The sequence below is a fragment of the Vidua macroura genome, chromosome 13 (assembly GCF_024509145.1).
Source record: "Vidua macroura isolate BioBank_ID:100142 chromosome 13, ASM2450914v1, whole genome shotgun sequence".
Lineage (NCBI taxonomy): Eukaryota > Metazoa > Chordata > Aves > Passeriformes > Viduidae > Vidua > Vidua macroura.
The window spans coordinates 4,051,806-4,072,745 of record NC_071583.1 but is presented as its reverse complement, the minus strand read 5'-3'; the positions used below and the strand labels follow the sequence as shown (position 1 = coordinate 4,072,745).

Genomic DNA, 20,940 nt, shown 5'->3' with positions numbered 1-20,940 from the left:
AGTGTCTGCTAACATAGCATTCTGTTTGCCTAATTAAGTTTTCAGTAGGGGAAGCTATAGCTCTCACATTAATATAGGGAACTGAAAAAAATCGCATATAAACCAATGCTGAGCTTGATTTACCTTTATTGTGTAAGGATTTGCTACGGGCTCTTCAACAACTGCTAACTAATTTTCCATCAAAAAGCACAATTGCTGTACAAATTCCCATTCCAGCCCAAGCGATGGGGATGACGGACTCGCCCCAAATTATAAACCCTGCACGCAATCCCTACAGCACTTCCAGACCCTCTGGTTTTCCTCATCACTTTTTCCCTTTGCTAGTCCATGTTCCGAACCTTGAGCTTATTCCCCCAGCCGTGCTGCTAAGCAGTAACGCTCTAGCTGGGGAGCATCAAGCGGAGGAAAATTACCATTAGCCAAAAAAAAAAATTAATCTTAAGAGGCTTAAAAGAAATCTCAGGGAATCAACTCCGATCTCCATGACAAATAATTAGCAAAATAAAGATAAAATACTGAAGCATCTCAGCTTTCCGCTACATTCCAAAGCGGCTTATTTTCTCCCTAAATTTTACTCTTGCTGCATTTAAAAGTCTCGTCTGCAACTTCCAAAAAAAGAAGAGAGGGGGGAAAAAACCCAAAAAGCAAACAAAGACAGAGTGTTTTGCCTGAAAACACAAGATTTCTGCCTGGCCAGTCCCTGTAGCCAGCCCTGCTCCAAGCAGGGCCCCCAACCCATGCCCCATGAGACCTGCTCATGGGGCGAGCACTCCTGGAACAGGCCCATATTACAGCATTAATATAATTTACAAAATGGTTAAAAATCAGAATGTTTTTCCTTCGTGAAAAATAACACACTTAATGCTTTTCATCTGGCACATAAAATTTACAATACCTCCAGGAACATTTTCTTTGGTTAAATCAACACTATTGGTACTTTTTCAGCCTATAAGCATATTACAGCCCCAGCTTTTTATGGGTTTTTTTGGTTGTTGTTTTCACCCATTGTAATAAACTTTTCAGAACCAGAAATGATCAACAATAAAAAGCATTCCCATGTCAAACAATTTTAACTACTGCTTTTAAAACAATAATAAAAAAGGCGGGGTTGGGACGGGGGGGGGAGAAGGATTGGCTTCAAACCTGACTCGTACAGTAACTATCTCGCTGCAATTAATATAAAGCAATCGTCTGCGCGGCCAAACTTGAGCGCTCTCCCCAGGATTGTTTCCACGCCGCTTGCAGCAGGCAGCCGCAGCAGATGTTGGCTGTTAAAGGGCGCAGACGACACAGTTCATGACTCCTCGGAGGCGGCTGCGCCACATCTGCAGCCGAGCAGGGCGAGCGCAGGAGCGCGGCAGACAGAGCGAGCAGCGGAGGCCGGGCCAAGCCAAGCCAAGCCGAGCCAGCCCTCTTCCGTGCCGGGGCTAAAAATAGAGGAGGTGTTTGTTTGCTCCGGGCCGGGCAGCGCTGCTGGAGCGGAGCATCCCGGGTTCACGGCGAGCGGGGAGCGGCAGCCGCTGCCTCCGAGCGCCGCTCCGCACGCCCGCTCCTCATTAACTGGGCGGCGATCCAAGTTCATCTGGGCCCCAGAGAAAGGCAATGCTTGTGTTTAGACCGCACAATACTGACATAACATTAACAGATTTACATATGCAAAACTGTGAAGCAACAGGCATTCCCCCTCAATTGACCCACAGCTTGTAGTGGCTGCCGAGTTATTCCCTGCTTAGGCTCCGTAACCAAGTGGGCGTCATGCGACTACCATCTGGGTACCACTTATTTAAAGCTGGCAGTCTCTCTGTAATAGGCAAGCTGGCAATAAGCAGGAAGGGAATAAATTGCATCATTTAGTTAACATCCACTTGCTTTGCGGCTGTTAAAAACCCATGACTGAATAATAATTTGGTTATTTCTTTTGCCAGACAATGCTGTCAGCCAAAAGCGTACTACGCATGCTGCAAAACGTCAGCTTGCAAAATTTCCACTTTAAAAATAAATTAAAGAAATTTGCAGTATAATGCGAGCTAAGAAGTTTTTCTAATGCTAGCAACTCAAAAGCAATCAAGCTCTAAAAATAAATATGCACTATTGTAGTCACCAGATTCTTTTCCCTAAAATCTTCTTTGTTTTTATCAGCCACCCACCCCAATCCATTAAATTTGCCAAACATCACCAACCTGGCCCATTACAAGCACAGGAACTGAGGTTTGCTTGCAGGAATGCTCGTTAGATCCCAACACTTATCCATTTCATGCTACCCACTGCCCTTCTCATCCTTTGCCTTAATTCGTAGATTTTATCATTTCCTTCTGTCTGACAACTGCTTTCACACAAATTGGTATCAAAGAAAGTGGCTGAAACCAGAGACCACTGAAATACAGCTAGAACGTAGCCTTTGTTAAAACAACAAAAAAGGAGGAAACAAAGAGCTTTTGAAGTGGGTTTCTCTTTGGGGCTCTTTGGTTTGCAGAAAATTAAGTTACCAATAGTAATCAATTTTTTTTTTTTTTTGCCCTAATTTGCTTGAAATACGGCCTATGCACACGTATCTCAACATCCATCTCTCCTCAGGACTAAAGGAAAAGCCCATGCTGAGTGCATTTTTGTACTGCAGAGATAACAAGGCTTTGCATTATACAGTGGGAAAAGTCAGAAGAAACGTTTCCATCGGGATTAATGGCGAGGACGAGCCCAGGGCACAGACCACAGGTAAAGGCTTCTCAGCATCTCCGCCTCCCACAAAACCAGGCTCGCTCCTCCCTCGTTACATTTTGAAGGGGCATCAGGGACTCTGAAGTGCAGAAACAAGACAACCAACAGTAAGTGGAAAGCTGAGTTCATTAGGAACCGGCTGCCAGTGTCAGCGATGGAGAAGAGGGCGGCGGAGCAGAGCCAGGCAGCTGCACACCCCTCACATCCCTGCAGCCTCCAGCACCCACACTGGGTATGGCACAGAAACACCACACAGCTGGGCACGGCGACACCAAAGGCAGATGGGAGACAGCTGTCCTCCCCTCCCCATCACTACTACCTCGTCTCCACGCAGGGCTGGGGCACGAGGGCAGAGCCCAACAGGTAGAGGTGCCAATGTCCATCCACACCGTGCCACGCTGCTGATGGCAGGGACGCCCAAGGGCACGTGTGGATTCAACACAGGTGACCCTCTTCACAATCCAGCAGCCATACAGCACAGGACCTTCAGCACTCAATCTCAAAATCCTTCCTAAGCTAACACACACAATTGTTCACTTTAAAAAAAAAAAAAAAAAAAAAAATTTGGAAAAGCAGCTTTTAACAGACTTCCACAGCACCGTGCAGCTCTTGCTGCTCCACCTGGGATGCTCAGCCAGCCCGAGGCAGGCAGGGAAACACAGGACCCATGGCCACCCACAGCACTCCACAAGGTGGGACCACCACTCTGGAATACAGCAGACCTAAGGGCCATTGTAACAGCTTGCAGGCTTTACAGACAGGAATGAAAGTAAGATGGAAGAAAAGGATTTTAGTTGGCACCAACCTGACAAGACAGTGTCCAATGAAGGGTGAGAGTAAAAAAGGGAACAGAAACTGAGGGTAGAGAGAAAAATCTGTCAGAGGAAGTGAGATGCCAGAAACTGCTCCAGGACCCCATGGCTGGATGCCAACTCAAAGTCTCCAAAAAAAAAATAAGTCTACAGAGCCCCTAAAACCTTTCTGATTAAAAAATCTGTGCAGGCTGAGGTTTGTCAAGTCATACTTGTGCTTGCTGTGCCTGCTCCATCACTCTCACCCAGAGGTCTCAGCTTGGAGTACTTCTCTGGAGAGGAGACCCAAGGCATCCAGTAACTTTGGCAAGGAGAGACGTGCATCCCCTACAGCATTTGTGTAACTCCAAGAGTGTTTGAAGAGCTCTGCAGTACTAAGCCTTAGCACTGTTAATTGTATAGACCATACCCAAGATCATCAACGTTGTCACCCATGTAGTACATTACTGTATGGTCAATCTCCCTAATTATTCTTGAGTTATTTTTTCCAGTAGATCTACAAAATTATCAGCATAAATCTCAAAAACATTTACCAGTCAACCAACTCAGCACAACAGACATAAGCTTGGCCCTGACAAATAAAAAGACTAAGGAAAATGTATTTATTTGTAGCAAATGTCCTTTCCCATAACCATCAAATAGATTACAACTGCATTTCTTTCCTCGCACTGCACGCTGGGATCCAGGCATTTAACTAGCACACACTACAGTGCTGGATTAATCATAAATAGAATATATTTTTAAGTGCATTAATTATGTAACAGATGCTTCCAGGTTTCCAATGGAGGTAATTTTTAAAATCCCAATGTACAGTTTTATGAATCTGTGCAGTTTCAAGGTTGTTTTTAATTTGCACTCAATACTACACTTATTTAAAACCAAGAGGCAATCAACCACTACCTAATTTTTTTTCTTTTTTTCAATTCAGGCTGGAAGACATATCCTACACTATTGCTGTTGGACACCCCGATTGGCCACAGAGGTTCCTCCCATTTCTTTGCCATGATGATGGGTCTGCATAACGAGCTGTGTGAATGCAGGAATTCTTCATTTGCCTTCTATTAATTTCTCCTCCTCAGACTAATTTCTGCCATTCAGAAGTCTTGGTCTCCTCCTGCACACTCCCACTCACGCAGTAGATGTGATTCAGTGCACGCAGCACACGTGGAGGCCCTGACAGGGACAGTGGGGCACACACAGGATGCTCAGGGCTTCCAAGCAGCCCTTTATTTATTGATGGGGTACCATGAATGGTTGGACTCAACGATCTTAGAGGTCTTTTCCAGCTTTAGTGATCCTAAATCTACGAATTAACTATCATTGCTTTGAAAAATTGAATTAAACTGAGCTCACTTAGAAACAGAGTTCTGCCACGCTAGAGAAAAATGGGGTTTACCTTACTTACCTTGATAATAACAAAAATGGCACACCTAGCTCCTGCAGCACTATGGTGACAGGGACATGGGTGGGACAACAGAGATCTCAGCAGCCTTTGGATGGCTGCACTGGAGCACCCCGGGGCACAAGCACCACAGCCTCCATGTGTTGGATGAGTAGTTTGCTTTCCTTTCCATCTTTGCACATCTCACAACTCTTGGATCCAAGTCGCACATCTCCTCACAGAGCTTCATCCCTGCATCTGTCTGCAACGCTTAATTTGTCATGACTTGGAGGGGCATTTTTCCAGGCACTCATTGCACGTGCAGCCTGGGAAGTGGCAGAGCCCATACCCTGAGAACACTGGCTTGGACTCTCCCTGCAACAAACCCTCCCTCTGGTCCAGGAGGTGAGGGGAAGATACAGGAGCACACAGAGCAATTAAGGTTCCAATCAGATGAGGTGTTGACACGTAAGAATGAACAGTGAATAACCCCAATGCAAGGTGAGGGTAATTTAGGAGCACACAGTAATTGCTCATGAAGAATATGGAACCTCAGCACGCGGTGAAGAGAGGGGGTGAGGACAGGAGGGGTTCAGGACCACAGCTCTGCTGACCTGCACATGAGCCACTCCCGGGGATATCCCGGGGATATCCTGCTCTACAAGCCAAGCAGGAACAAAATAATTTTATTCCTACTAAATATTTTATTCTGGCTGCTACTCCTTTCCAAAAACAAAGATAATAATTAAAAGTGAGGGTTAACACTTTGCTGCCTCACTTCACAGACTGCACATTCCAATTCCTCAACAAGGCAATGCCAAAACAGGCAGTGAACAGGCTGAAGTCAGCTGGAGAAGGCAAATGACTTTGTGCAACACCAGGGAGGCCCCAGGGCAGGCAGCTGCGGGCTGGGCTGGGTCTCACTTCCCTGGACACAGCACAGCCAGTCTCCACCAGTGCCCAAGGACCCCACTGACAATGAAAGCCCCAGGCTCAGCCCTGGCCAGTGGGCACCCGGCCTCTCCTCGCACCACTGAGGACTCTCCTCGCTCCAGCCTCCCCCAAAATTATCCATTGGCTCTGATGGGGCATGGAGAATGCCCACCTCACCTCATCACCAGACACTGGTCACACAGCAAGGCTTGGGGGCAGTCAGGGACACCCTGCAGTGCTGCTCTGTGGTGCCAACCCCTCCCAAAACACTCTGCTGATCCACCTGCATCGGAGCATAGGGACAGCAAGGGAAGAGAAGCTCTCAGGGACAAGAAGGTGCCTCCACAGGGGGAGGGAGACCAACCCTGAGCACACAGCAGGGCAGAGGGACCAGGCCCCTGCCAAACTGCAGCATACCTCAGCCCCATAATCCCGTGACACGGGCATGCCACCACCATGCCAGGTTATCACAAGGTGATAAGACTCGTGGGCTGTACCTGCTCGGCATGGCTCGAGCAAGGCTCCCTCAGGGCTCCTCCACTTCCACTTCCTATTAATGTGCACCTGCACCCATATCAAAAGCAGGAAAAACATAAACTGTATTCAAAGCTTTACTCAAAGCCCCACTGGAAGCCTGAGTGGATGCCAGTGCACACCAACACCTGGGCTCACCAGCAGCCCGGCCAGTGACACTGCCTGTGGCTGTCCCTGCACCAGAGCCACCACGGCCACCCGCGCTCCCCAGACACCCCCATGCCACACACACCCATCCTGCACAGCACCCAGTGAGCACAGGGCATGGGACAGACCCTTTCTGGGGTCAACTTGTTCCTGAGCTCTGGCCACCTCTTTCCTTATCAGCCTGGCTCTCTGACTCCACAGGCGCACGGCAGGCTGGGCACAGCTTTATCTGAGTTTTATGTGCAGCTGTGTTTGCTTATCACACAGATAAGTTATTATAAAAACAAGAAGAAACAACAGCAGCCAGTAACCAGGGTATCTCAGTGCCCTCATCACAAATTCCCACCCTCTGGACCAGCTCATCATCCACAGCTCACAGGGAAGAAGGAAACCCAAAGAATACATGATGCCAGGACATGAACAGTAACAACTCCAGTACCTGGCACTAAGGGAGCAGCATCACATTAACAATTAGAGGAAACCCACACTTGACAGCTTTGGCAGGGTGGTCCTACCAGCAGATCCTCTGTCCAGACTGAGAAGAGCACATCCAGACACAAAGCCTCTGGCAGAGGTCTCACGTTACAGCAAACACAATCAAGTGGCCAAGGGGGTGGTCCTGACCCCTTCAGACCCTCCTCTGATCTCCAGAATCCAATGAGGATGTTCAACTGGCAGAAAACATTTCTTTCCCGCTTAAGCTAGTTTTCCACTGGTCCAGCTTCCTGTGCAGCCTCACCTCTGGTCAGCTGAAGCACAGGGGATGCAATGGGAAGCACACCCAGGGAGAAGCTGAGATGTCTGAATCTACTCAACTGCAAAGCAAACCAAGCCTTCGCTCTCTGTGGCACCAAGCGCGCTGTCAAACAGTCAAACTGAAAGTAGCTTTCATCTGAGAAAAAACAAAGGAGGCAAAGGCTCTGCAAGGAAACAATTCTCATTTGACGCGTGTCATGAAGTTGTGAGCGCGCCTGAGTCACGGCACACGTGTGGACCATTGTGAGCGATGTGTCCTCCTCCTCAATCTGCCGAGAGCAGCCACCAGGCAGAGGTTGAAACATGCGGAGGTGATTCAACGCCGATGAACAGAAACACTGAGACGTGCTGTTCTTAACACAGGGGCTGTACCTGACACCTCTTCTATTTACCCAGGAAAGTTTTCTGCCCTGTATGACCTTCCCCTGCCGATTTACCCACGTGTTAAGCAGAATCTCCATCCCACCCTGGATGGCTCACTACAATCCAACAAATACTTCCAATACGGGCAGACTTTTTTTTTTCTTTCGGACCTATGATAAATGTAAGATGGAAACTTGAATATTACTTGTCAGCTAACAAAGCGTTATACTTTCCTTGTGCTTACGGCATCAACCAGCACAAAAAAAAAAAAAAAAAAAAAAAACACAAAGAAATGGAAGGGGAAAAAGAAATCTTCCTACCAGAATGTAAATATTTGTGCATAGCAAGAATGAAGTATTTCCATGAAGCTTTCAATAAAGGATTAACTGCAGGCCAAATTTTACCAGTAGATACAGGCTCGTAACTCCAGCTAAAGTTACTCAGAACTGCCCAAGTTTCTGAGAGGCCAACTCAAGCAAACTGTTCATGTCCAGAAGGACTGTGAGCTCAGGAGCTGAGGCCACATTCCCAGCTCTTTTGAGAGAGGCAGACGAGATCTGTTTCATATCAGTGAAGAACTTCAGAGATGAGTCAAACCTGCAGGATTTGCTGCAATACTCGCTGCAAAAGAGGATGTGAGAACTGGCAAGTACGCTGTGTTTACTCACTGTGCCATCTAATTCTGGAAACTCGAGCTGAGATTCAGCGCTCGAGCACGACTCCAAGGGGCGGTGGGAAGATCCTGGCCCTGTTACAAAGCCACTCGTTGGGCTAAACTGGTGGTATCTGCTCAAACAGGGCCATGGGCTGACCCAGACAGAGGTTCTGCAGCTGGCAAGAGAAGCCTTCTCAGGGCAGAGGCTGCACCACATCTGCCTCCAGCCCAGGGACGAGCCTCCGCAGGCACTGGCGCACACGAGGAGCAGAGATGCTCTAAAAATCACGCACTGCTTCAGTTAATGACACAGATTTACTCTGGGTGTTAGCCTGTTTTGCTAAAAAAAGCCAAGCACATTTTTTTTCTTTTTTCCTGGTGCAAACTGTCCTTTATAGAGACTATTAATATCCCTCTTCCTTCAGTTTAAGCTCTACTTCTCTTCCTTGTTCTCCCACTGACTTAAAAGATAAGTTGCAAAACGAGATCTAATTTATCTCTATCTTTTGTCCTCATCCCTTCCCTCCTGTTACTGCCTGGACAGGCAGACTGCTCTGTAGGGAATCACTGCATGGAGCACAGAGTTTATATTTGCTGCAACACTCACATTTTTAAGCAGAAAATGAAAGATTTTACCTAGTTTATACTAAACAGAACCCCTTTGGTTCTGGCCTCATGTAATTAATTCTGCACAAAGTAGTAACTTAGATAAAACATCTTGCTATAAGCAGCCTCCTCAAAGTGAATATTCCTCACTATCAGACCCCAGTGAAGACAACAGCAGTGGATGGTGGCTGCCAAGAGGTTATGCTGAAACAAATGCATTTTTATTTTCCCCTTTAAATTAGAAAAGATTATCATTTTACTCAGCAATGCTCCTTATTAAATTGAAACTCTCCACATCAGAATTAAACACATCCTATCTACTCAAAATGAAGTGTATTATTTATCAGTAATATTTAATGACAAAAACCTGATAACTTTTTCTGATTATACCACTGATTTCCTCCAGTCATGCATCATTGGCCCTGCTGGTCATTAGCATTATCACAGTGCATAAACTCTGGCTTAGGCAGCAAGTTTGATAACAGAGCCAGACACCTATAGCTACCATTTTTCAGTTTGTTCAGATTTACTAGTTTACCTCTCCATGAGCGTGCCTCTATCTAATGGCATCGATTAAAATCCCTAAAAGTCCTAGACAGTAAATTTCCATTTCCATGCAGCATGCTTCTGCACACTCAGAATCCCTCAGTAAATATAAAGCACTTGCTGAAAAATCAGATTTCCCCTTCAACTGGCTGAGGACCCTTTTCCTGAAAGACTATACTCCAGCCAATCTGAAAAATAAATAGGAAATATTTAGCGTTCTCTGACTGTTTAATGCCAGGAATACACTGGATAGGCTTAAGATATTTTAGTTTAATTCACAGGCAATGCTCCATTTTAACTTCTATGAAATAGTATTTTTGAATGCTGCAGATACCGGTTTTATAGAAGTGAAGAAAAAAAAAATCAGAACAGATAACATGGTAAAAATCAGCTGAAATATACCAAGATGGGTTTCTCCCATTCTCAGTTAAATCCTGTAAATAAAATGATGGATTAGAAAGGTTTCCTGAGCAAGATCATCATTCTTCACACTGCTGGACTTCAGAAAACTCCGGAGAAAAACTTTAAAATACTTGTACAAACAATAATTTTGCTGCATATTTCTGACATTCCTCTTTCAAAGCCTTTTATGTATCACGTAATTCTTCACTGAAAAATACAATTTCTCTTTTCCAAACCTACAACTCAGGAGCTTTACAAACTTTAATATATATTATCTGAACACACATGCACAGGCATATCATTAAAAACTAACAAAACCAATTTATTACGAGCGATTTCAGAGCCACCTTCTCCCAGTACTCATTTAATTCAATGACAGCAGGATAGGGCCCCTGACAACTCTCCGATTAAAATTAATTACTAAAGCTGTTAAGACATTATTACTATTGCAAAACTTACTGAGAAAAATCTCTCTTCTAAATCTGCTAATGCAGGTACAGGCCATGATGTTCTGCACAAACATCCAGAGAGTTTCTTATGTGTTACACACATGAACATTCTAAGACTTTATTATATACCAAACTGATTTTATTTTAATTTTGGGTTTTGTTTGTTTGTTTTAACTAAGTCCATCCAAGGGAGCTCCCATGCTTTCAACAGGGGTATTTAGAGCCCAGGCCACATAACTGAAACTGAATCTGCCTGTGTTATGGAAATACAACTATTTATGAAATTGACCCGAGGGGGAGGAATAATTTACAGTGGACTGATCAACAGTTTGCATGGTACTGTCTGAAGGAGCCCTGCTTGAGAAGGAGAGCTGCTATGAAAGCAGAAAGCATCAATACTAACACAATTGGTGCCACTGGGTTATGCTATTTGCCAGCCAGAATCCATCTCTTGCACAGAAAATTTCAGTTTGGGTGTAGTTTCAGTATCACTAACTGCAGTATTAGAGGTTGGGACCATTATATAAGAAACAGCAGCGATGTGATGAGGTTAATCCCAAATTCTGTGATTTGCTGAGGCAAAAAATGGATCGAACCCTGGCAGTGAGCTTGGGAGCACGGGATGCAGGAGCGCTCACACAGCCCCCTGCTCCTCTCATCCAGGGGCTTCAATCTGATCCTTCAAAAATGAAACAGTGAAAAAATACTGTCATTGTCCTCCTCTGCCCGCCTGCTGCTCTACATGCCTGTGCATCGTCCCCAAAACACAATTCTGACCTGACTGAGCACCAGCCAACATCAAAACCCTGGCCAGGCACATGCTCCACTGCACTGCCAGCCTTTCCCAGCCAGACCCAGCTTCAATGTGCTCCAAGCCCAGTGTCTGGGGACACTCCATGATGCCCCACAGCCCCCTGCACTGCACTGCTTTTAAGGGGATTTCTTCCACAGGAGGAAAAGGAGGATCTACAAGACTGATTTTAATGGATTTTTTCTTTCCAGCCCAAGTATAAAACGTGGGAACTGGGCTGGACGAGCTGCCCGAGCGGCTAACAGAGATTTGTCATGAGGTTCATGGAAGACAGAGTTCATGACTCACTGTCAGTGAGCTCACTATTACAACATAAAAACTATTATTAAAATAAAAATGCAAGCTCCAAAAGGAACACTTCAAGAAGATTTTAACTTCTTAATCCCAAACAGAATACCCTTGAAATGAGTTCACAGCAGGCCCACCGGACAAAATCCATAAAATACAACCTTGCTATCAAAAATCTATTGGAACAGCACATTTTAGTTGAAAACCCCTCTCCCTATTTCTGCTCCCTTGGAATTCCCAGAAGATCCTTAGGAAGAGGTGTCTCACTCATGCTCATCTCCCAGCTTTCCAGCAGCAGAAAAACATACACTTCACATTCACTGTGCGACACCAGGAAGATGCTTTTTAAAACTGACATGGGTTCCTAAAGAAATATCAGTTAATTACTTAATCCTCCTTAATGGAATGATCAACATCCTTTCAGCAAACAAGGCTGTGATGATTTAACGTTTTACTGCACTGGGAGAATTAACCCCGCTCCTCTCCCGTCTGCTGCGACCGCTGGTTTCTTTAGAATCAGTTCCATTTATTCACTTCCGCAGAGCAGCCCCTGCACCCAGGCAAGGGAAAAAACCAATAGACAAAAATCTGCCTCCGTGTTATTCTGCCAAGGCCTGACGTCCAGAGTGACAGAAAGGCAGGTGGCCTGGGCACCCAGGAAATCCAGGTACGAGACAGCACAGAGCAACAAGCCCCAGCGTGAGCCTGGAACAACTTCATCAGCATCCCAGGAACACCACTTCAAAAGGAACCGGGGAGGGATGTTTGAATCTCAGCTCAGACAGCTCCTGAATCCCTGAGAACCCCCAGCCATCGTTCTGGCAAGAACAAAAGTCCTTTCAGGGCTCCACTGCTCGCTGCAACCAGACCCAGGCTCAGACAGAATTCTTCAGGCAAGTGTTGTACAGGAAAGGGAATTCAGCATCGATTTTTGTGATCAGATGTTTAGTGGCTGCTCTGAACACTCCAGCAATCCCCCCTCACCGTTTTATCTTCCTTTATCACAAGCTTTTTAATAGAGACATGACATTCTGCTTACTGCTGGGCTCTCTCTATTTATCTCTCTCTTAACAACACTTTGGCATCATCGGCTCCGCTATCTAAATCAGCAATAGTGCATGTCCGGTCACATAAAACCGGAGAGGGCTTCCCAAGATGCCTCGGGAACTCTGACTACTCCGGTTTACTGATGTGTTAATATGCCCCATCCACTAATTAATGAACAAACAGCTTAGCCAGGGAGCTGGGGGAGGGACACCAACACGAAGACTGCGGAGAGCCCAAGGAAAGACACTTGACCCTAATTGTTAGCAACAAGATGACAAGACTGATCGGGAAGTACAGCTAAAACTCAGATCCAACATGAAAGGAAATGTCTGGCGAAGAGGGGAAAACTAACGATGCCATTGGAGGCTGCAGCCAACCTGCCACACTGTGCCACCTTCTGTCGGGCTGTCAGCGCTCAGTGCCCAGCACCTGGCCTGGGCTCCTCAGCACCACGCTCCCATCACATCCCTCTCTCCATGCCCAAATCCTCCTCCTGCGACCCTGCAGCTCCAGGGTGTACACTCCAGCCAGGATAAACTGGAGTTTGCTCCAACCCATGACGGGGTGATGAGAAAGCGTGGCTCACGCTGCACCTTCCCAGCAAAACCACCTGCAGAATTCCAGCCAGTGGGTTTTAAGAAGGGCCAAAGTCTGGCTGAAGCTTCAGACAGACCTAGTTTTACCTGGGGCAAAACATTCTTCATCTCAGAAACAGCCTGGACCACATACCACAGCATATATGCCTGCAAATGCACCAGCAAGAGGGTGCTGTGCCCCATGTGCACTTTGGGGAACACGTCCATATAGAGTTCAAACCCTTGGAAAAACGGTTGTAAGCTCTTTCTACCTGAAAAATCAATTCAACTGAGAGTCACAGCAGTGCAGGAGATGCTGCAGCACCATGCTCTGGGACACACACCCAGGAGAAAGTTGATTCACAGACGGCATGTCCAGCGCAGACACACCGCGAACGCTGCGGAGCCCCAGTTTTCAGTGCCAGTTTTTTTCATTTCAGTGCCCATTTTTTTAATTCAGTGCCTCTGAATTAAATTAATTATTGAGGAACAGGTTCTCCTAATAAAAACACTCCCCAGCGACAAGCATTGTCCAGACAGCACCATTAGCAGTAAACGATACACGGGAGAATCATCCGAATAAAACATTCTGGGTATTTATTTATCTTGCTTCCCGAGACCATTGCAACTGAACGGAAAACTGGAAGGGAAAAAAAGCCCACAATTCGTTTCAGAATAGCACTCCCAAAAACACTGTAGCCTATCAGATCTATGTAAATATTTTACAATATGGGTTCCATTTCAGTAGATCTGTCAAGATATTTACAGGGCTTGACAGTATTTCTGCCTTTAATTAAATTTTCACACACATACTTTAATGTAATTTAAATAGATTATTAGTTGTCAGAATATAGTATAAATTTTGTTTACGATTTAGTTACTTTAAGTACTCACATTGAGGAAACTCATTTAACCCCCTGACTGAGGAGCATTAAGTGTTGAGATGAGACTTCTAAAGAGCTTCTACTGCCCTTTGCACTCTTGCAATAATCTTAAATTACTACAACTTAATTGCAATTTCAAGGCACTAAAATGGAGATGCTTTAAAAACAGCACCAGGAGGGTCAATGAGAGGAGAAAAATTATTTAGTCCTCCTCAGGTGCCTCTTAGAGAGAAACTGATTTTGCCCATGCTCTTCTCCTTGCCCATTTTCCATAGAATCCCGTCTTCGTTTGCAGAATGACGCGGAACAAAAAGTCATCAAGATTATTCTGGATACTTGCCACATCCAAACAGCCATTAGACATAAGCCTGCTCACTTGCATGCATGGAAGAGACCCGTGCCAGAAGTACAGAAAGACAAAACCCTAGAGCACATTTGCAGAGAAGGCTGCACATGAGCAGAGCCAGCAGCTTTTCTGACTTGGGAGCTCCAGTGCTGGAGTAAGGAAAAAGAGCACATGTTAAACCACTCCAGAAATCCCAATCAACAAATAACTGATCTCCGCAAAACAGTACAACCGATTCCTCTACGGCACAAAATATATATTTTTAAAGTAAAAGACTACAGCTATCTCACAATTAAGTTTCTCCTCTAATGACTGCATGGTTTATTCCATGCTGGCTTTTTCCCCCCCCTCTCTCTACACTGGCATCACCTTGTTACCTGCAGGAGCTGCAATTCCCAGCACAGCGAGCTGTGGGAATCGAACCGCGCAGCGAGCAGGCTGCGAGCAGCACTTCTGTCAGCACAAAACCAACCACTTCTAGCAACCACAAGATCTTCTCCGTCTCTTCTTGCAACGAGACGCTTCACAAGGATCTGGCCAACAGGAAAACAATCAGACTCACGATTTGAACACAGCTGTGCCTCAGCACGGCCGGCGCTGACGCGCGTCCTCGGTGGCACAACGTTAAGGGCTCCCAGTCTGGCCATACCTTTCGAAGCACTGGAATAAAGTTTGCTTGCCAGGACCTCTAAGAACGGTCTCAAAGATGCTGCTGATCCCTAGTGCACAGCGTCTCTAAATTACACCTAGCAAATGCTTTCTGGCTTCTCCTGCGTATCACATCTCTGCCGAAGCGCTCGCCGGGTGTGAAAACACGCTACTAGACGTGGAGGGAGGGGGAGAAAAAGTTTCAGTGATAGGAGTTAGTGGCACAGACCAAAAGCCAAAGGCAGCGACATCAGCAGAAGCCCCAGCTGATGCCAGCACACTCTGGATCAGGCCCAGCGCAGCCAACTGCACCCTGAGCTCACCCCTGGGGACACAGGGACCACACCATGCCCACGGGCCATGTTCAGAGCAGGGTGCCACCGTGTCCCCACACTGCTGACCACCCCCGGGCTTCCCCTCCAGCCAGCAGCCCCTTCCCACCTGCTTCCCCAGCAGAGGCTCGCAGGGAGAAGCTCTGGGAAGCAACCTGAGAGCAAGGCTCATCTGAGGGATAATTAAAATGCGCTATTTAATTCAGCTTAAGTACAGACAGCAAACAAAACCCTCGTGCACCCGAGCCCTGCAGGGCCTGATCCCGCTCCCTCAGCAGTGGGAACCCCCAGGAAAGCTCCCTCCCAGGCGCCCTGTCCCTGCACACACGATGCTGGATGTGCTGGGAAGGGCAGGAGAGGCCTGAACAAACGCTGCACTTCCAAAAGACACCCAGCTACCTGCAAAAACCCCACCGAGCCTTCTTCAGCCCTGGCTCAGCTGCATAAAAATATTTCAGCTCAGTGCCTTGAAGTTGCAATTAAATTGTAGTAATTTAAGATTATCACAAGAGCAAAGGGCAGCAGCAGCTCTTCAGCAGACTCCTCTCACCACTTAATGCTCCTCAGTCTTGGGGTTAAATGAGCTTCTTTAGTATAAGTACCTTAAAGCAAGTGAATCGTAAACAAAATTTATACTATTTTCTGACAGCGTATAATCTATTTAAATTTATTAAAGCTTCTTGGAGAAAATTTAAGATGACAGAAGTATCATTATGCCCATAAATAACTGGACAGCCTTGCCGAAATAACTGTATTTTACATACATATCCTACATATGTGTGCGCATTATGTTATTTCATTTGATACACAAACACATGCTCATCAGATATTTCACAAAGGGAATTGTGTTATCCAGTTCAAACTCTCGATATAAATGACCACAAGAGGTACGAATACTAAACACTAGATACATTCCATGTATTTGCCCTTTTACTACCAGCCTTTTCATAATTTTTACAGTGCTATGAAACATGAGTAATTCAGGAGCTACAAATATTAACAGTATATCACATCAAGGATGATAATGCGAATTTTAGCTCTGGAAAAAGGTGATCCACTCCAAGAGAAACGCATACTGCGGCGTATGCTGCACGCTAATGTCCAATGCACAATTCCCTGCTCAACTTCCCTGCTCCTTCTCCTACCAGGGCAAAACCCAGCTGTGTTACGGTTACTGGTGGAACTGATTTAAGCAGAAAATGTTTATAGATGTTAAAACACATTACACATTACGCAAAATGGCTTAATAGCATACATGTGCATGTTTAATGCACATACTTTTTATTGTCTATTTAAAATATATACCATAAAAAAATCTACAGGCTTTAGAGTAAGTTATGCAGGACAGTTATGAAACCTTACCTTACAGAAAGTATAAAGTCCTTATTGTGAGATCTGCACTGCTAATTAAAAAAATGCTTATGCAAAAAGATTTAGGATTTCTTAATTCTTCAGCAGATGTGCACTTGGTCTGCCTCCTGATTAATATACATTAAGGTAACAGCCTCTTACTTCGATTTTTTTTTAATAAATATTTCCATTGTTTTAGAATACTTTAAAGGAATGAAAGGGACACATATTTAAAGTTTGAGTTCAAGTGTTTGAATACAAACGTGAAACTGTCACACAACAAAACTAACCTCACTCCCCTGGTTCATTTCAATTGGTACCTAAATGCTAACTGCTTACTGAAGTAAAATCAAGTGTCTATTAATACTCTTTACTGGTATTTCCACTAAAAAACTACACAGTAACAGTCTCTGTGATACAGCCATGAAGACACATTACATATAATCTTATAAAAATCCCGGCGTATCTAAACCAAGGTCCATCCTGACTTCTTGGCAAAACGTTTGAAGGAAAGGTATTACAAGTTTTCCAAACTCTAGGAATGCAGTCATCCAATATACAGTGCTTAATCAGAACCAAACTCCTCTATTATACACCAACACAGAACTTACACACAGAGAGAAAAAAAACAAATCCACGTTTCCTTACAATTCAGCGATCCAGAAATAAAAGCTGAATTCCACAGAACTCTGTTTTTTCTGCATTGCACTACTTTAATGTCTTCTTCTCTGCAGCTCTAGACAGCATAAACATAATCAAATCCTAAGTCACTCTGAAAGTATAAAAATGCACTTCAAATCATCATCACTTTAAAAAAAAACCAAACAAACCCCAAACCCCAGCCCATGCACAGAAAACTAAGTTTGCAATCAGAACCGTAAGCAACAGAAAGCCTTGTTTGAAATAATAGTTATTTTTCTCAGAGTTATCCTTTGGTTTCACAACAAAGATCAGCATTTGTAATGGTCCATTTCTGCATAAGTGAACATATAGCCTTGCTGCCTGATCGAATAGTCCAGAGCTTTCAGTGAGGCAGCTCCTGACAACAGCCCAGCAGCAGCTTTGTTTGATCTCTCCTGCCTTCCTTAATCTGGGTTGTCAAGGTTCACTTGTTGGAGGCTGTTTACTTTACTTTTTCCAGAAAAAAAAAAAAAAAGTGATTTTTTTTTTTCCTGTCTCTCATACAATGACTAATCCAAAGACTAAGGGGGAAGAATGCTGCCAATGCAAGATGTTAAAGCTACAATACCTTTTTGCAATGAGATTTTAGCCGACACCTTTTGAATGGTAACTAGTGGAGAGCTTCCTCCCCCAGTGCCCTGGTCCATTCAATATGGTTGGGAGATAGCTCAAACAAAATGTGCAGGGGAAAAGCTTTAGAGGAGAGAAGCTGAAACGAGTAGCCCCGATTTCCCTGTCTTCCCCCAAATCTAGCTGCCGAGATGCACGGTACCTCCTTGCCCACACTCGCTTCTCTGGGAACTTGCGTTATTTCAGGCTCTCTCAAACTTACAAAACGTAAGAGCTTCTCAGCAGTGACAAAAACTGTAAAAATAATACTAAACCAAGCAAAATGCCTGTTTTCCAAAATATTAAAGTAAGCCGTGGATCAACAGCACAGGTAAAAAAGTTTCTTCAATGACATGCTTGCAACTTTGTCTGATTAAGCATCTGTCACTAGCGACCAACATTTGGTCAAATCAGGTAAAATCCAAGTTTAGAAAAACTGTATGGAAAGGAAACACAGTTTAGAGAACTGTTTTAATATTAAGAACCATCCAGCACCCCAGAAATCAGCAGGCTATATGGTGTAGACGACATGCTACGAGCAGTACACATCCATTACTCACTCCGAGAACAGTTACTAAAAATGAAACCTTGAACTTCTGAGCACAGAAGTTGGGCTCCAGCTTCTCTACAGAAGCGGCTCAGAGAGCGCTCGCAGGCGGCAGATGCCTCGGGTAGGGACGGGAGGGCTGCGCGCTGCCGCCGCTGCCAGGCTCAGAGGGAACCAGGGGGGAAAAGGACGGGGGGAAAAAGAAAAACAAAAAAAAAGTAATCTCGCTCGGCTTGGTTCACTCAAAGCAAAAACACGCAATTAAAATCATTACAGCGAAGTGGCAGCAGAAGAGTCGCTGAAAGCGCGGCGCTCCGCAGCCCGCCCGGCGATGCTCTCCGCGCCGCGGCCGCCCGGTCATTAATAGCTGCCGGGCTGTGCGGAGGGGGCTGCGCTGCGCCCCGCGGAGCCCTGCCCGCGCAGCTGCCCGCGCCCCGCTCGTTGGGTTGGCTTGGGGTTCTGTTGTTTTGGTTTTTTTTTTTTTTTTTTTGCTTTTTTTTTTTTTTTTTTCCAGGAAAGAAAGAAACCCACAAACCGGCGGGGCGGGGGTGGGGAGGAGGGAGGCGCGGACACGCCGCTCGGCCGCCTGCAGCGCGCACCCCTCCGCTGCCCGGGGACGCGGCCGCGCAGCGCGGGCCGGCAGGTGCGCGGGGCGGCCCTACTTACCGGGCACCGGCGGCGGCTCCGCGGCGCGCAGCGAGCCGCGGCTCCGTCCCGAGGCTCCGCACCGCGGGGCTGCGCGGGAGGGGGACGTGCGCACACACACGCGCGTGAAGGATGCGCGGTCCGCACCCGCGCAGTGAGAAGTTGCGCCGGGCTGAGCTGAGGAGGCGCGGGTGTTTATTCAAACACTTCGTTTCAAAAAAAAAAAAAAAAAAAAAAAAAAAGAAGAAGAACAAGAAATGGGGGGGGATGGGCGCAACGCGTCCCAGGGACCCGCGGTGGGGGCGGATGCGCGGCGCGGGGCTCCGCGTCTGCGGAAGGGGCTGCGCGGGCGTAAAGCCGCAACAGGTGCCCGGGAAGGGGGGAACGGGCAGCCGGGCACAGCGCGGGGGGCTGGGGGGGGCGCGGCCCCACCGCAACTTCTTGCTCCGAGTGCCGAAGTTGGGGCGTACGCGCCCCTTGCGCGGCGGCGCGGAAGGACCCGGCGGAAAACACGCGGAAAGCACGAATAGGGATGGGAGGGGGGCGGGACGCGCCGCATCCCACCACGGCGGGGAGTGCGCGCAGCGCGGGGCGGGGGGGAAGTTTCCAAAGTGGGCGGGGAGGGGGTGCGGGCGGCCCCGCAGCGCGGGGAGGGGGCTCCGCATCCGCGCAACGCCGCCCCACATCCCTCCACCCCCCCCCCCCGGTACCGCGGCGGCGGTCGGGGAGGGGCGGCCGGGCACGTGGGGCCGGCGGGGGGAAAAGTGCAACAGCCCCGGAGGAGCGGGGAAAGTGTCGGGGGGCGCCGGACTCACCCGCAGGACTCGGCCCTGCCGCTGCCCAGCACGGCGCGGCCGCGGCGCGGGCGGGCGGCGGCGCGGAGCGGCGCGGGGCTGCCTCCGTCCCGTCCCTCCCTCCCGTCCCTCCGGCACGCCGAGCCCGGGCGGCGCGGCGGCGTGCTCCGCCGCTCGGTAAATAACAATAGAGCCCTCCGCCCGGCGCCGCGCCCGCGGGCCCCGCACGCCGCCCCGCCGCGCCCCCGCCCCGCGCCGCCCCGCGCCCCCTCCCCGCCCCGCGCAGCCCCGCGCGGGCGGGCCGGGGGCGGCCCACGACACCCCCGCGGAGGGAGATGTTGTTATTTTTTGCTGTTGTCAGTCTCTGACGTCACATCCACCTGCTGGGTAAACAAGGCTCGGCGCAAGGGAAAAATAATAATAAAAAAAAAAAATAAAATAATACAAGCGGGGGGTGAAGCGCGCAGGGGGTGAAGGGCGAGAGCCCCGCAGGCGCGGAGCTCCGCGGAGGACGGCCGGGGGGGCGGGGGGGGCCGGGCCGGGGGAGGCGGGGCGGCCCCACGGGGAAGAGAAAGTGGCGGTGGAGCGCGGTGCGCAGCGCTGCGCATCCCTGCGCACCCCTCAGCACCCCGAGGGACAGCTCAGCGCCCGGGCCGGGGCCGCCCCGTCGGCGGGGGCGCAGCGCTGCGCACCCCTACCAACTTTTCCGCAGCCGCGCGGGAGGCAGCGGGGCATCAGGCCAGCGGAGCTGAGGCATGCGGGGGACCCCGGAGTGCCCTCCGCAGGTACCCGCGGAGCCGCCTTACCTGCGCGGAGCGGCGAAGCGGGCGCTGCCTGCGTTCCCCCCGCAGCGCCCGCCGCCGTAGGCGCAAACACCGCTTAGACACACTGCGCGGGTGCGCAGCGGCGCGCACCGGCCGCTGAGCGGGACTGACCGTCCCGGGGACCGGGCTGGGTGCCCGCCCGGAGCCGCTCCGCGGAAGTGGGTCCGCATCTCGGCGGGTGCGCGGAGCGGCAGCGCTCCGGCCGCGCCGTCGGGGTTACCGAGGAGAGGGGAGAGCGCGAGAGGGGGCAGAGCCGGGAC

The 20,940-nt window shown here is 48.2% G+C and overlaps 1 long non-coding RNA gene across 1 annotated transcript in view; it reads right to left on the bottom strand.

The window, feature by feature from the left end:
• Positions 1–20,697, bottom strand: part of LOC128813970 (uncharacterized) — a 46,854-nt gene extending 26,157 nt beyond the window's left edge. Inside the window, exon 1 of the long non-coding RNA XR_008439235.1 lies at positions 20,663–20,697. This is a non-coding gene — a long non-coding RNA (uncharacterized LOC128813970). The remainder of the gene's footprint in view (positions 1–20,662) is intronic.
• Positions 20,698–20,940: the final 243 nt, after the last annotated feature.